Source organism: Enhydra lutris, unplaced genomic scaffold (assembly GCF_002288905.1).
Source record: "Enhydra lutris kenyoni isolate GAN:26980312 unplaced genomic scaffold, ASM228890v2 scaffoldscaffold138, whole genome shotgun sequence".
NCBI lineage: Eukaryota > Metazoa > Chordata > Mammalia > Carnivora > Mustelidae > Enhydra > Enhydra lutris.
In genome coordinates, this window is record NW_019154222.1 from 403,145 (window position 1) to 416,873 (window position 13,729).

Below are 13,729 nucleotides of genomic sequence, written 5' to 3' on the forward strand. Positions count from 1 at the left end.
GGGAGGAGGGTAGGGGTGATGCTGGGGCCATTATTCTCACCGACTGAGTGAGCATATTTGCACCATGGACTATTTCCTCCATTAGAAAGTATTAAAAGTCCCATCATATGACTGTATTAGTATAAAAATCTAGTTGTTTAATATATTCATTATTATTTATATTCACTTTTTTTCCTCATAATTTTAAAAGAAACTCAAGTCCAGACTTTTTGCCAGCTGTACCTCATGGATAAGGAAGTCCCGGATGGAAGGCTGAAAATGCGACTTGAGCGTTGAACTTCTATTTCCTTCTTCTTCACACTCAATTTCCTAGGTCTGGCTTGGAATTTCGGATGGAACTGTGCGGTTCTTTGTGAGCTGCTTTGGAATGCGCTACCACCAATGGCTTTCTTCACCTCGATGAAGAGTTTAGTTGGCGACGCGGCGTTTTGGCTGATGCCTGCTGTCATTGAGGCTGTCCTTAGACAAGATCCAGCATCCTCCCACCCAGGGAAGACAGTCCTCACACCCACACAGGTCTTTCCTCACCAGAAAACACTCTTCCGGAGAGGTGCGCTAATCCGTTTCCCGCCTTCCATGATCTTCTACACATTCTGGCTTATGCCAAGACCCAGGAGGAAATTAAATTTTCCTCTGAAATGAAATTTTACCTTCTCCAAACTGCTGACTCCCTTGCTGACCCACGGCGTGAGCCAGGAGTCAGCCAGTTTATTATATGACATCATGGCTATCTACAGGGGTGCGCTCCCCCAGCTAAGGAACCATGATGAGATGGCCCAGGCCTCCAGCTACATTGGGTTTCCTGAGTTCCCTGATTTAAGAACCAGCCTCCAAGGGCATGAGATGCACTCCCCACAGCAGGAGAGTCCGTACTTCCTCATGCCAGGTACAGCTTTCTCTAGCTTGTCTTGACCCAGTTTTGAGGCTCCAACTAGAGGTCCATCAGTGACTCTTCTTGAGCAGCTGGTTAGTTCCACACCCAGCCATTCCCCCTGGGTGCTGGGCTCTCATGCTCTAGCCCCAGGCCAGGGGACAGGCAGCTTGGGACAGCCCCTCAGCCCTACAGCCTACTGACATGGTTCAAACTAGCCAATCCTAAGCCTGCCCACCCTGCCTCGCCTGTTCTGTCCCATGGAAATCCCAAGATAGGTCCTTGTCCACATTCTCCCTTCATCCCCTCTGCCTCTCCACCTTAGTCTCCTGACTCCCATGTGGCCCTCAGTGGTGCAGATCCCCTTCTTGTGGGGACCTCGGAGTATAATAAACTCTCTTTGCAATGGAAGTCATCTTCTGATCTGTTGGCCTCACTGTGAAGACACATACATGTCTCCACACCAAACACCCATTGAAATAATGAGAGTTTTCACAATCCCAACAATTATGTACATACACAAGTCCGTGAATCTGACAATGGGATGCGTGAATTGAAGGAGAGACACCTGAACATGTGTAGTAAACCTCTTCAAGTGCAGAAACGATGGAGGTGTGTGTGAAGAAAGAATAAACAAGATCTGGTTCATAGACTGCCTGCTGGGAAGGCAGACAAATGCTCCCTTTATGGAATATGAATCACAGAAAGCCCTTTGTAAGGCCGGTCTTATTAACCCTCACCTCAAACACACAAATTGAGGGCTGTTATCTCCTTACTAGAGATTTAGAAATGGAGGTTTGAGAAATATAAGTAGTTTCTTAAAGTTGCATAGTAAGTAAGTAAGTCGTGTAGCCAGATACTCAGCCAAGTCTGACTCACCAATGCCATTAAAAAATGCAACATTATACGTCCAGGTTTCTGCAGACATTTTTGCAAAATAGGGGTTGGGAATGGAAGCCAAAATTCGCAGTTGCAAGTTGAACATGGGAAAAAAAATAAAAAGTCCTTAAGAAGATGCCAGAATTGGGAACTCATCTAAAGAGAGAAGAAATTGTAAATTGTGCTGGGTTTGGTAGGAGCAAAGGCGATCTCCACATCCTCACAGAAAAGTCAAGGGCTCTGGTCCCTTTGAAGCATGTTTACTTTATCCATGAACGATGAAAGCCTCTAAAACGTAAGGCCAAGGGTGGGAAGCCCGCTGTTAAGAAATGTCTAGTTTTCTGTCTTGTCCTGCCGGTTTTGAGCGACTCAGGCTTTGACCTTCTCATGTCCACCCTGAGGACACTGTACATAAGACGCGCAACTGTCATGATCTCGGTCAATTCTTTTCCATTAAAAATCCCATCTACAGCCACTAATTCTTTGATCAAAGGCTTTGCAAAGCAGGGAAAATAATTTGAAATTTTCACGTCACTATTTGTAGCCCACTAATTTCAGTTCTTTCCTGTCTTAATTTTATAGAAATTACAGATTTATCGATCCTGCCCTGTGCAATATCATATACTATGTTCCTGAGTCTAGTTTTTCTCACAGTGCCTTGTTTGACATGAGGTCATTCCTCTCCTCAATTGGTTAACAATTATCTGAAGTCCTGAAGGTTCAGATTTGTCCGTTTTTGCCCAGTAAACTCTTCCACTACATGTAGTTTAACCTCTTGTCAGTATTATTTCAGGTCAATTATTTCTATCAATTATAAAAATTTCCATATTTATTATTGCCATTTAAAATATTATCCAAAAAAATTATCATCAAACTGGGCGGCTCAGATGGTTTAATGTCCGCTTCAACCCAGGTTACGATCTCAGGGTCCTGGGCTGGGATCCAGCCCCACATTGGGATCCCTGCTCAGTGGGGAACGTGCTTCTCCCTCCCCCTCTGAGCTCTCTCTCAAATAAATAAATAAATAAATACTCTTTAAAAAATAAATGAATAATATATTATCAAACTATGTGACCTGATAGTATTTTTATTACAACCAAATAACAGAATCAACTCAGTTTCTCTTAAATTCTTCTACTGGCACAAATTACCATAGATTGGTTAGTTTTAGGTGTGACCAGCATCGTGTTTTTATGACAAATATCCCCGACTGTTCATAAATGATTATTTGCCTTGATAAAAGTTCCGATATATATTTCCTTCAGATGAGAAAAAAAAACAAGCTTTACAGACCTAAAAACAGCAAAATAGAACTCTAATTTCATGACACAGTAATTGTTGGAAACAACGGTCATGCCGTCTGCCAGCTCTTGATCAAGAGAGTGGCCTCGGACGTGAACCAACTCCTTGCAGGAAACAGGAGCCCTCTCAGCCTGTGCCGCCTTTCTCCTTGTTTGGGACTGTCTTCTCCTGTTCCCAGCTTGACATGCAATTCTTTGTTCGGCTTCAGTGTGTGTAGGTGTCAGGTGGCACCTGGCCAAGCCCACTGCTCTACGTTCTTCCCACCGGGGAGGAAATGGGGTGCTCCCCTTGTAGCTGAGAGGTGTGCATGAAGACCATGGCCGTGCATGGGCTAAGGGGCAAGACATGCTCCCTACTAAAGCCGTTCTTGCCCCGTCCCTTCTTACGGGAGGAAAGCATTGCTCCATGCAGTGCCTGTGTGGGTCGTGTCTTCTTGGGCATCCCCCGTTCGTGCAAACCCAGGAGGGACTGATGTCCTGGACCACAGCTCTTGTGGGTAGAATCCGCCATAAGGGGCCTCCTCCCCTGGGAATGGAGCAGGTGTCACTTCCTTGGCAGGATGACAAGACTGCAGCTTTGTTTGACCTGCCTTGAGGGACTGATTGTTTAGTTAAGTAAGTATAATATTGATTTTGTCTTGGATTTAGTAGAAGTACTTAGGCTATATTTTTGAGACTCTAAGAAATGTCTATAAGTCAGAGATGATTAAATCAGAAGCAAAAAAATTCTAAGCCCTAGAGAGCACACCAACCAACCTTTCTCCCTCCCTCTTTCTTCCTTCCTTTCTTTCCTTCCTTAAGTGTCCCCTTGACTATGCATTCTCACCATGAAACCAATGAACAAATATTGGTATATTTGTGTAGACTGTGAGAGAGGCATTATAACAAATAAAGGATAGAAGATTTGTAATTCAAAAGGTTGGGGTTAAATGCTAGTTCTATCATCGAGTAGGTTCCTGACTTTTTTTTAAAAAGATTTCATTTGTTTATTTTGAGAGAGAGTGTGCACCTACAAGTGCATGAGAGTGGGAGGAGGGGCAGAGGGAGAGGGAGAGGAAGTATCTCAGCCGGGCTCCCTGATGAGCATAGACCCCAATGTGCTTGATCCCATGAATCTAAGATCATGACCTGAGCACAAACCAAGGGCCAGACACTTAAACAACTAAACCAAATGTGCCACCTGGGTATGGGACTTTGACACACTTATCTACTCACACCCAGCTTCAGTTTTTTCACTTGTAAAGTGAGCAAAACCCCTTTCTCAGAATTGCATGGAGACTGAGTAGGCTGATGAGTACACAGTTAAACTCACAGTTACTGGGACACACTTAATAGTCAGTACACGGTAGCCATTCATGACTTTGCTTCCTTTTTTTTTTTTTAATGAGAAAAGCCTAAATCTGAATGTGAGAGCCCAACCCTGCATTTGATTTTTTTCTAGTTATTTTTCTTTTTTCCTGTGCCCTAAATCCAAGTAGGTCTTCTGACAAGATGAGAAGATTTAGGACTAAAAAACGTGCTGAGGGGGAGTTTTACCTCCACACTGCTCAGATCCCTTAATCAATTAGCAGCATAAATATGGCCATTTACTTAATGTTCCCTTTCTCCAGTGGTTGACTCAATACCCTTTCTAAGTGTATCTATCTGTATGATTGAGGTGGGATGGGGGAACCAGGAACCGACATTTGTGTCAGGTGCTGTACTCAATGCTTTCTTGTTTTTCTCTCTCAATTCTCAGAGCATCTGTCTGATGGAACTGTTACTCATTTAATTTTACTTACCAAGAAATGAATGACTTGAACATCTTCCCAAGGACAATGTATCCAGGAAGAAGTGGACTGGATTTTGAATCCCCATTTGATTCTATGTTCTTCCCACCATACCAGGTTACCATGGACATAACAATAACATCTTCATGGTCAAATGAAATGATTATTACGATTACTATTCAAAGATCACCTTTAATAAGATACACTATTTGCATCTGTTAAAGATTTTTTTGATTCTATGTGTTGCTTTTAAAAATCAGTGTTTTCTCTTTCACAATCTACAAACTGCAGGCTCACTGGGCAGAATCCAAATCTTTCACTCAGTTTGTATGCTGTGTTATTCTCGCTGATTCCCACATAGCCAGCTCTCCCATTGGCCAGCATCAGGGGGAAAAAATGAGCTTTCCCCCCCATCATGATAAGTGTACCAAAAATGAGCTTCTTACAGAAAGAAATTACAAAGTTTTCAGGGAAAGTAAGCAAGACTCAGGAAAGTTACAAAGTTCCCCATCTCCTGTGATAGAAAAGAAATAGCTTGGGGTATTCATTCCTTTGGTCAGTGTTTATCAGGAAGGTCAGAAGTTAACCACAAAGACTGGAATTCTCACATTGTTTTAGCTAAATCGGTAAACTATTGATTTTTAAAAATGTATAGCAGACTGACTTGGCAAGGATAAATATGACCAAAAAAGTGATTTTAGTTGATTCATAGCAAATCTCTTTTTTTCTGAAACAATTTTAAGGCAGTGGAGCTTTTTTTTTTTTTTTAATATTGATGCCGAATTACAAAAGGACTAAAAAGGTGGTGAAATGTTGTGGCGTTGTTTAATCTGGGTAACATAGGGGAGAGACTAGTTGATGAACTTCAGGATACTTGTACTTGCATAAATCCAGATGACGGGCCAACACGCCGCACCCTTCTTGCCGTACACGTTCCCTTGTCAGTGTGTTTATAAATGTAATCGTTCTTAGTGCCAGCGCTCTCGTGCGTCTGGAGTCCCATCTTCTTCTTCCACGTCTCCTCTGCACCAGACTTACTTCTCTTCTGAGCTTTTCCCCTTGGAGGCTGATGTCTATGACTTGCCGGCTGACAGCCTCTTTGCTTTATGATTTTGCCTTCTCATCCGAGGTCCTGCTTTCATGTTCATAGGAGTAAAATCACTCACAAATTTAATAACAAACCTCACTCATCAGTAACAGTCTTCTCCAAGCATGGATTTATAGCCAACAATACGGCAGTAAGCGTTCTTCAGTGTGGTGGTTCCGTTTGTGTTTATATTCTGAATGGTGTGATGACGTAGTTAGGACGGAAAGGAATATTTCAGTGTTCTGGCTCTTCTTTAGCTGCCTTAAAGATTTCTCTTTTTTAAAAAAAGTTTATTCGTTGAGTAAACTCTATATCCAGCATAGGGCTTGAACTCACACCCGTGAAATCAAGAGTTGCATGGTTTTCCGACTGAGCCAGCCGGGTGCCTCACTTTGTCATTGATTTTTAACAGTTTTAATAAAAAAGACCAAGGTCTGGTATTTTGTCTTGTTTTGTTGTTTTGGCTCACCAATTATCTCTGGGTTAATATTTTTTCATCAGTTCTGTAAAGTCCTTGGCCAGTATTTCTTTAAATGTTGTGAGTTTTGCTTCTGCTTTATTCTATTTCTTCTCTCCTGTTGAGACTCCAATTACACAACCCATAGAAACTTTGAACATGTTCTAGCTGTCTCTTATGATTTTATTTTCCCCCATGCTTATTTTCTTTCCTACTTATTTTGGATATTTTCTATTGATTTGTCTTCAGGTGCAACAATCCTGTCCAATCTGCTCTTACGTTCATCCACTGATATCATAATTTAAGACACTGTGTTGTTTCAGTTCTAGAATGCTTATTTGATTTTCATACGTTCCAATCCTGTGATAAAACCCTCCATTTTCCATCTTCTCCATCTATCTCTTGAATACATCGATCAGTTATTTAAAAGCCCTTGTCTGCCACTGCTAATAGCTAGGTCATCTGTGGTTCTGTTTCTATCATCCCTTGTCTCTCTTGGTTACCAGCTCTGTCATCTTCCCTCTTTGCGTGGCTGCACCCTGGGAGTGTGCCAGGTACATCCTTAGAGGACCCAAGGATGTTCCCCACTATTGGAGGGGTTCTTCTACGTCAGAGGGTGTGTGGGGGCTGATTCCCCACATCGAGTTTTGGGAAAACACAAAAATAAAGCCTGCAGCCAACCCAGAAAACATTTCCATAATTTTTTTTAAAAAGCAAGAAAACAGTTTTGTTATCGAATAAGCATTAAATTAATATTGCACAACCATTAAACAACCCGCTAAAGATGCTGCAAAGGCAGAGTAGAGTCCCACTCTTTCCCACAGCCAGGGACACTCAGTCCATTGCATCCTTGTACATTGTCCTAACTATCAAAAAGAAAATTAGAACTTGTGGTGTCTTTTTCACAAACAGGAAATTTTGGAGCTAAGGGTCGAAACTTGAACCCCCTGAAGCAGAAAGATGGGGTGTCATACTCCTTGGTGTTTGTATTTTGAAGAGATACCTCCAAGATCTTCAAGAAGGACATTCTTGGGATGCCAGGAGTCTGGTTTAGCTTCTGCACATCTCGTAGAGGCAGACAGAGCACTTACAACTTCAGATTTCCTAAACAAAATGATACAGAGACATTAGGAGGACAGAGTTCTCCTTCCCTTATGCACCAAGGAACATCTTACATTTCCTCTTTTTTTCTTTTTTGTCTTCAGATGGGTATTTAGCCTTACACCAGTCAGAGTTATACTCGATCAGAACTGGGTGGCAGTTTGGGTAAATTTTAGTGAGATTCAGTGTACCTTCAGTTCCCCTATAGTCCTTTCCGTTGAGAATCCATGGTGGATCTGGTTGGGTTGAGAAGATCCACTTCCTTTTTTCAGCTTCCTTTGAGCCAAACAGACAACAGCTTCAAAATCTCACAAATGTCTTCAGTGAAGAAACCACTGTGTGCTTCACGCACCCCCTCCCCACATCTCTAAACTTGTTACTCTAATCTCATGCAAATGCCCCTAGCAGAGGTCTCCCACCAAATGCAGCAGAAACCCTCAGGCCAAGGGCAAGTATAGACCCTCTGTGTCTACTCAATCCTCCCTGTAGAGGTCTCATCTCAGGCACGTACTGCCACAGGTCTTTCTTTCCTGAAGACCCTGAGGCTACAGGAGATCTTACTCCGCTTTTCAGAAGCTTTGGCATTGCCAGCTCCTTCCACACAAAATTTAGCAGATGTCTTCTGAGAAAAACCACCCAATGTCTCACACTCTGGAAGGCTCCCGTGGTCTGACTCTGGATGAATGTGAGAGCTCTGCTGGTTTCTCTTGTCTCCAGAGGCAGTTGTTGGCCTTGGCCAACCCCTGTTCCTCAGCCAGTGCCCAGAGCTGGCAGACATGCCCGGGAGGGGGAAGACAGCTGGCTCTTGGGGTGCCTGGAATGGCCATCCCCTGTTAGGAATGGCATTTCAGCCAGCCCTTGTGGCTCCCACTACCCTCCAGTGTCATTCCCAATACAATCTCTGTGGTGCATGCCTTTGTTGTAAGGGGGATGGCTCTGTGCCTACAGGGATGGGAGCAGCAGAAGCTTCCCTCCGGACCACTCTCTGAGGCTTTGCTTCTGGGACGAAACCCTAAGCCTATGCTCTTATTAAAATAAATAGGTAAGTAAGGGATCCACATTTCTCCACCGTTTGTAGCAACCAATTCTTCAAAAGAAAAATTACCCCTAAATCCTCCCTTTTTTTCTTTTAAATGCCCATGTGCCTTTCTGTTTTGTTTCACTTTCTTGACCTCTGATATTTTTTCTCAAACGACAGAACCTCCATCCCAGGCACAGAGACATCATTTCACCAGTCCGCCCACATTGGCTTCCTCTCAGCTTTTTGGTCTAAGATGTTACTGGTTATAAGTTATTAAGTTATTAGTATCTTCCGATGAGGTATAAAGAAAGCAAAATTGCTTTTTTAAAAAATCTTATTTATTTATTTGAGATAGAGGGAGGGAGAGCAAGTGGGGGAGGGACAGGGGGAGAGGGAGAGGGAGAATGTCAAGCAAATGCCACACTGAGCACAGAGCCCAACTCGGGGCTCGATCTCACCACCCTGAGATCATGACCCCAAAGCAGAATTGCTTTCTTTTGTAGCAAAAGAGACAAATGATTTTATGTGAGTGATCACTCCTTAATTCATCTGGCTTGTTACATTTGCATTCTTACTTTACAGGGAATGCATATTCAGTGTATGGCATATAACGGCTTAGAAAGTTTAATATTTGATTAATGAGTTAGAATCGTATGGGTAGATTAAATGAAGAACAGATTGCAAGTCACGCACACACACACACACACACACACACACACACACACTGAAGTAAAAAGAAAATAATACATGGTGCATAAGTCAGAAGTCAATTTTGGGTGAACCTGTCCCCTTTTGAATTCATTTATTGATTGATTTGTCTACCGATATGTCAATATTGATCACTCTTGGAGTAAGAGCTCCAGGGACCACTGACCAGGGGCTGTTCAGAATCCTATTTGGTGGGGAAAGTGATTAGTAGCCGCTTGTAGATGGATTTGAAAGATGACAGACATTCTCTTTATAAAGTGCTGGACAATTAAAAATCAGATTATTTGAGGGGGAGACAGCAGGGTGTTAACAGCAAAATAGTAAGTGCTCACCACTCTGACCATCTCTATTAACGTGAGAGCAAGAATGGTACGGCCAAAAGCAGTTCACGTGCTTCATGTATCATAGACACCGGTTGGTAAACCACTGCTCCACTGAACAGCAAGCATCATAAATAACAGAAATTGGGATCAATAATACCAATACCTTGCTGTCTATTCCATAATGACATATTCTTATGCTTTGAGGTATAAAAAAAATTAGGAGTCTTTGTATTTACCGCAAGAAAGACTGAAAACCTTGAGCAAAGGGGCGCACGAAGTCTCTCGTGTGCTCGTCACTTGAACCTGCAGCAGTGCGAGGCCGCCTGCGCACCGGGGACGGTCCCAGCTGGAACGAGCGCACCGGCCGCAGGGCACGAGGGAGCCGAGTGGAGTCTCCGCCACAGCAAGCATGCAGGAGGCGGGCTGTGTCCCCACGGACTAGTTCCCTTACCCTCTGTGCTCTCCGTGTGACACCAGCACCCCCGCCTGTCCGCTGATCCTGGACCAGAACTGCCTGCGGACCTGGCCCCTGGGCGGGGTGGGTGACGGGGCGGTCCCACCACCGGCAGTCTCTCCCCGACAAGTAAGACGTACTCAGGTCTGGACATGAATGTTGACTCGGGAAAACCTACCAGGTGGGATCTGGAATCCAAAGAGGGGGTCCAAGTTTCAGTCCTGCAGGTGCCCGACGCTGGTACCTTGGCCATGGTGGTTCCTCTCTCAGGCCCACCCCACATCTCTGGGTATCAGCCGACTTACACTTGGTCATGGTGGGCTGAGCCCAGGCAGTCTCACTCCTTCCCTCCCTGCCTTCTCTGCAGCACAGATGCTCACAGACACTCACCCAGCCAACGTGGCGGGGGGGTGCCCTCTCCGGCCAACAGAAGGGGAAAGAACCACTACATGCAAGAGCATGTGAGACCCAGAGACCTGCAGAGGGGGCTTCTCCAGATTTCCAGTGCTGGGAGCAGAGGCGAGACAGGCAATGGATAGCCTGTCAGATAGCGTCAGAAATGGTGAGCAGCAGAGAGAAAAATAGAGGAGAGGGGAGAGACTGCCCAGGAGAAGGCTGCTGTCTCCTTCCAAGGAAGCCCCCTCGACTAGGGGATGCTCGAGCCAAGGTCCTGGGTGGTGAGGGAGGCAGACGCTCACACATCTGGGAAGCCTGCTCCAGGCAAAGGGGAGAGCAGGTGCAAAGGCCCAAAGGCAGGGCATGTCAGCTGTGTGTGAGGAGCAGCAGCTGGTGGTGGCTGAAGAGTGAAACTGGGGAAGATGGCGGGAGATGAGATCTGAGCAGAGCAGGGTCATGCTGGACCTGGGAGGCCACTGGGCAACTCTGGCCTTTACTCCGAGTGGATGGGGCACCATGGGAGGGTTTAAACAGAGGAACCGTGAGAACATGGGGAACATGTATTAGGCCTTTGTCCCCGTGTCCTGGCACAGAGCTCCAAAGACCCTTGGAAACGTCAGAGTAATGAGAGTAGCTTCTGCTTTCCAGTGACATGGCTGGTGGCCCCAGGATGGGGGCTGATGGCCAGGAGACCACCCATGTGTTTAGAGGGCTAAAATTTTCTGCCCCCCTCCCTGACTTCCAGGGAGAGGAGAGGGGCTAGAGGTTGAGTCAATCACCCACGACCAATGAATTAATCAACCATGCCTATGTAATGAAACCTTCCTGAAAATTCCAAAAAGATCTTCCGGGTTGGTGAAGGCATGGAGGTGCTGGAGGTTGGTGCCCCCCAAGAAAGCGTGGCAGTGCCCTGTCCCTCTCCACATGGCTTGCCCCATGCCTCTCATCCACCTGGCTGTCCTGGAGTTGGAGCCTTTATAATAAACTGACAGTAGTGAGCAGAGCCCTTTCCTGAGTTCTGCAAGCTGTTCTAGCAAATTCTCAAACCCGAAGAGCGGGTCGTGGAATGCCCAGGCTAGGGCTGGTCCAGCAGAAGTGCGAGTAGCCCAGGACTTGCGACTGGTTTCTGAAGTGGGGGACGGTCTTGTGGGACTGGGGGGTCTGCCCCAGCTCGGGGTTAGTTCACATCAGAATGGATCTGAATTGTTCCACACCCAGCTGGTGTCAGAGCCTGGGCCCCTGGTGTACAAAACGCCCATGACCTTTGGTGTCCAAGGCGTTGTTAGTGAAAACAGCTTGGGGAAGATGCTCTGACAGCTGGGAAGGGGTCGCCTGGGGTGGCTGCATTCCAGATGGAGCGTGGCAGCCAGGCAGCCCATCCGCAGTGGCCCAGTCATCTGATCGGGATGGGGGAGGGGAGGATGGCAGCCTGCCAGCTACTGGGACACCCGGTCTCTGAACACCACTCAATCCGTGCTTTATTTCAGACACACTGATCGTCTTGTGCTCCTCCATGTCTTATGAGCCCTCTCGTCCAGGCAGCGATGAGGCACGTGTGCCGAGAGTGCTAAGGGGTCCTCGTGGAGAATGAGGACAGGCAGGGAGAGGAGATCCAGCCACCAGGGGGATGGGCAAAGACAAGGTAGCCAAGCCTGGAACACAGAACATGCTCTTGCTTGAGATTATCATGTTCTGTATTACAGAACAATTTCAGTGAAGCCATCACTGTGTTGACTGTAGGGCCAAGGGCCAAGAGACACTCGGCTTCATTGTCTAGGTAATAGGGAGCCAGGGGAGGCTCTCAGACTGAAAGGAGATGTGGTAGAACCGTGGCTCACACATCTTCTGGCACAGTGTGGTAAGGACCGAGGTGCAGTGGGATGTGCATAAGAGACAAAAGGCAGGACCACCAGAGGAGAGAGGGCAAAGGCAGCCTGGGGATCAAATGCCAAGAACCAGGAGGCTGGGCCAGCAGCCTCAGCAGGAGCACTGGAGGAGGAAGAGATGTCATTTGGGTCACAGATTCCAGAGAGTGGATGCCTCACCCAGGACATGGAACCAGACCGAGTGTCTAGTTTAGGCAGGAAACAGTTTAATTTTCAAAATCAAACATCCAGCCTTAGAATTTATTCATTTAATGTAGAGTATCCTGTGGAGAAATGTGCTAGCATTTCCACTTTGTATTTAATTGGCAGTATCTTGGCTCATTAGAACTTTCCGAAGACTTCTCATGCCTTCATTAAATTACACCAGAATAAATGAGTTGAGAACTTAGATCGTTTTCCCAGTTCAAGGTATTATATGCAATCATCCTCTGTTGACTTATATTACTACTTTTTTACCTATGTCACTTCTTCAACATTGCATATCTCATTACCCTGTATCTACGCTTGACTCAAGAAAACCTAACCAGAGCTAACTTGTGGGATAGCTTGTGACAACCTGAGGAGTCGAGGAACATTTTTTTTTTTTAGGCAGTGTTCCAGAAGGGAGAAGCACGGCAGAGTCCAACTGATTTGATGACCTCGAGGTCTGAATTTTCTGTGTCTGCGCTCTGAGCACTTCTCTTCCCTTCATGAAGGAGAATTCAACCTTCACATTTTGCTTTGGCTCCCACTGCATGAGCAGGGAGTAGTTTTGCCACCTCTCCTCCCTCCCTCCCTCTCTCTCTCCCCCCCTTTCTCTCTTTCCCTCAGGCTTTCCAGGACTATTTGGTCTTTCCCTCAAGGGTCAGAAAGCAAGTAGGGTCAAGTCACATTTCCCTGTATCTTCCTTCCTTCAAAGACCACTGGTGACCAGGAAGGCCTCTTGGGAGAGTAGGGTGCATGGGGATACATAAACTCCTTTACTGGTCTCATTTTGTGAGTTAATAAAGGTTACCAGCATCCAGGGTTGTAAATCCAGCTTCTGTCCTAGTCCTGAAACAGTGAACGCCATCCAGAAGTCCTTCAGCAGGGGAGTGAGTTCACAAACTGTGCTACATCCATACAACGGAACATGTCCCATTAACAGAAGGAACACCTGACCCAGGCAAACATATGGACGACTCGGCAATGCATTTCACCGTGAAGAAGCCCAGCCCGAAACTCTCTCCAGTCTCTGAGTCCATCTGTAACATCCTGGAAAGGGGAAGCAGAAGGGATGGAGCACAGATCCATCACCATCAGGGCTTGCTGGTGCCCGGAGGGTTCCGTGACGGAAGCAAAGCACGATGGGAGTTTTGCGACGAAGGAAATGGCTTTGCTGGTGGGTATGTGACTGTGCACCTTGGTCAAAACCCACAGAGCGCACACCATAACAGGTGCCGTTAACTAAAGCTCACTCTTCGTGGATACCTGTTAACGGGGAAAATCAGCCAGGAG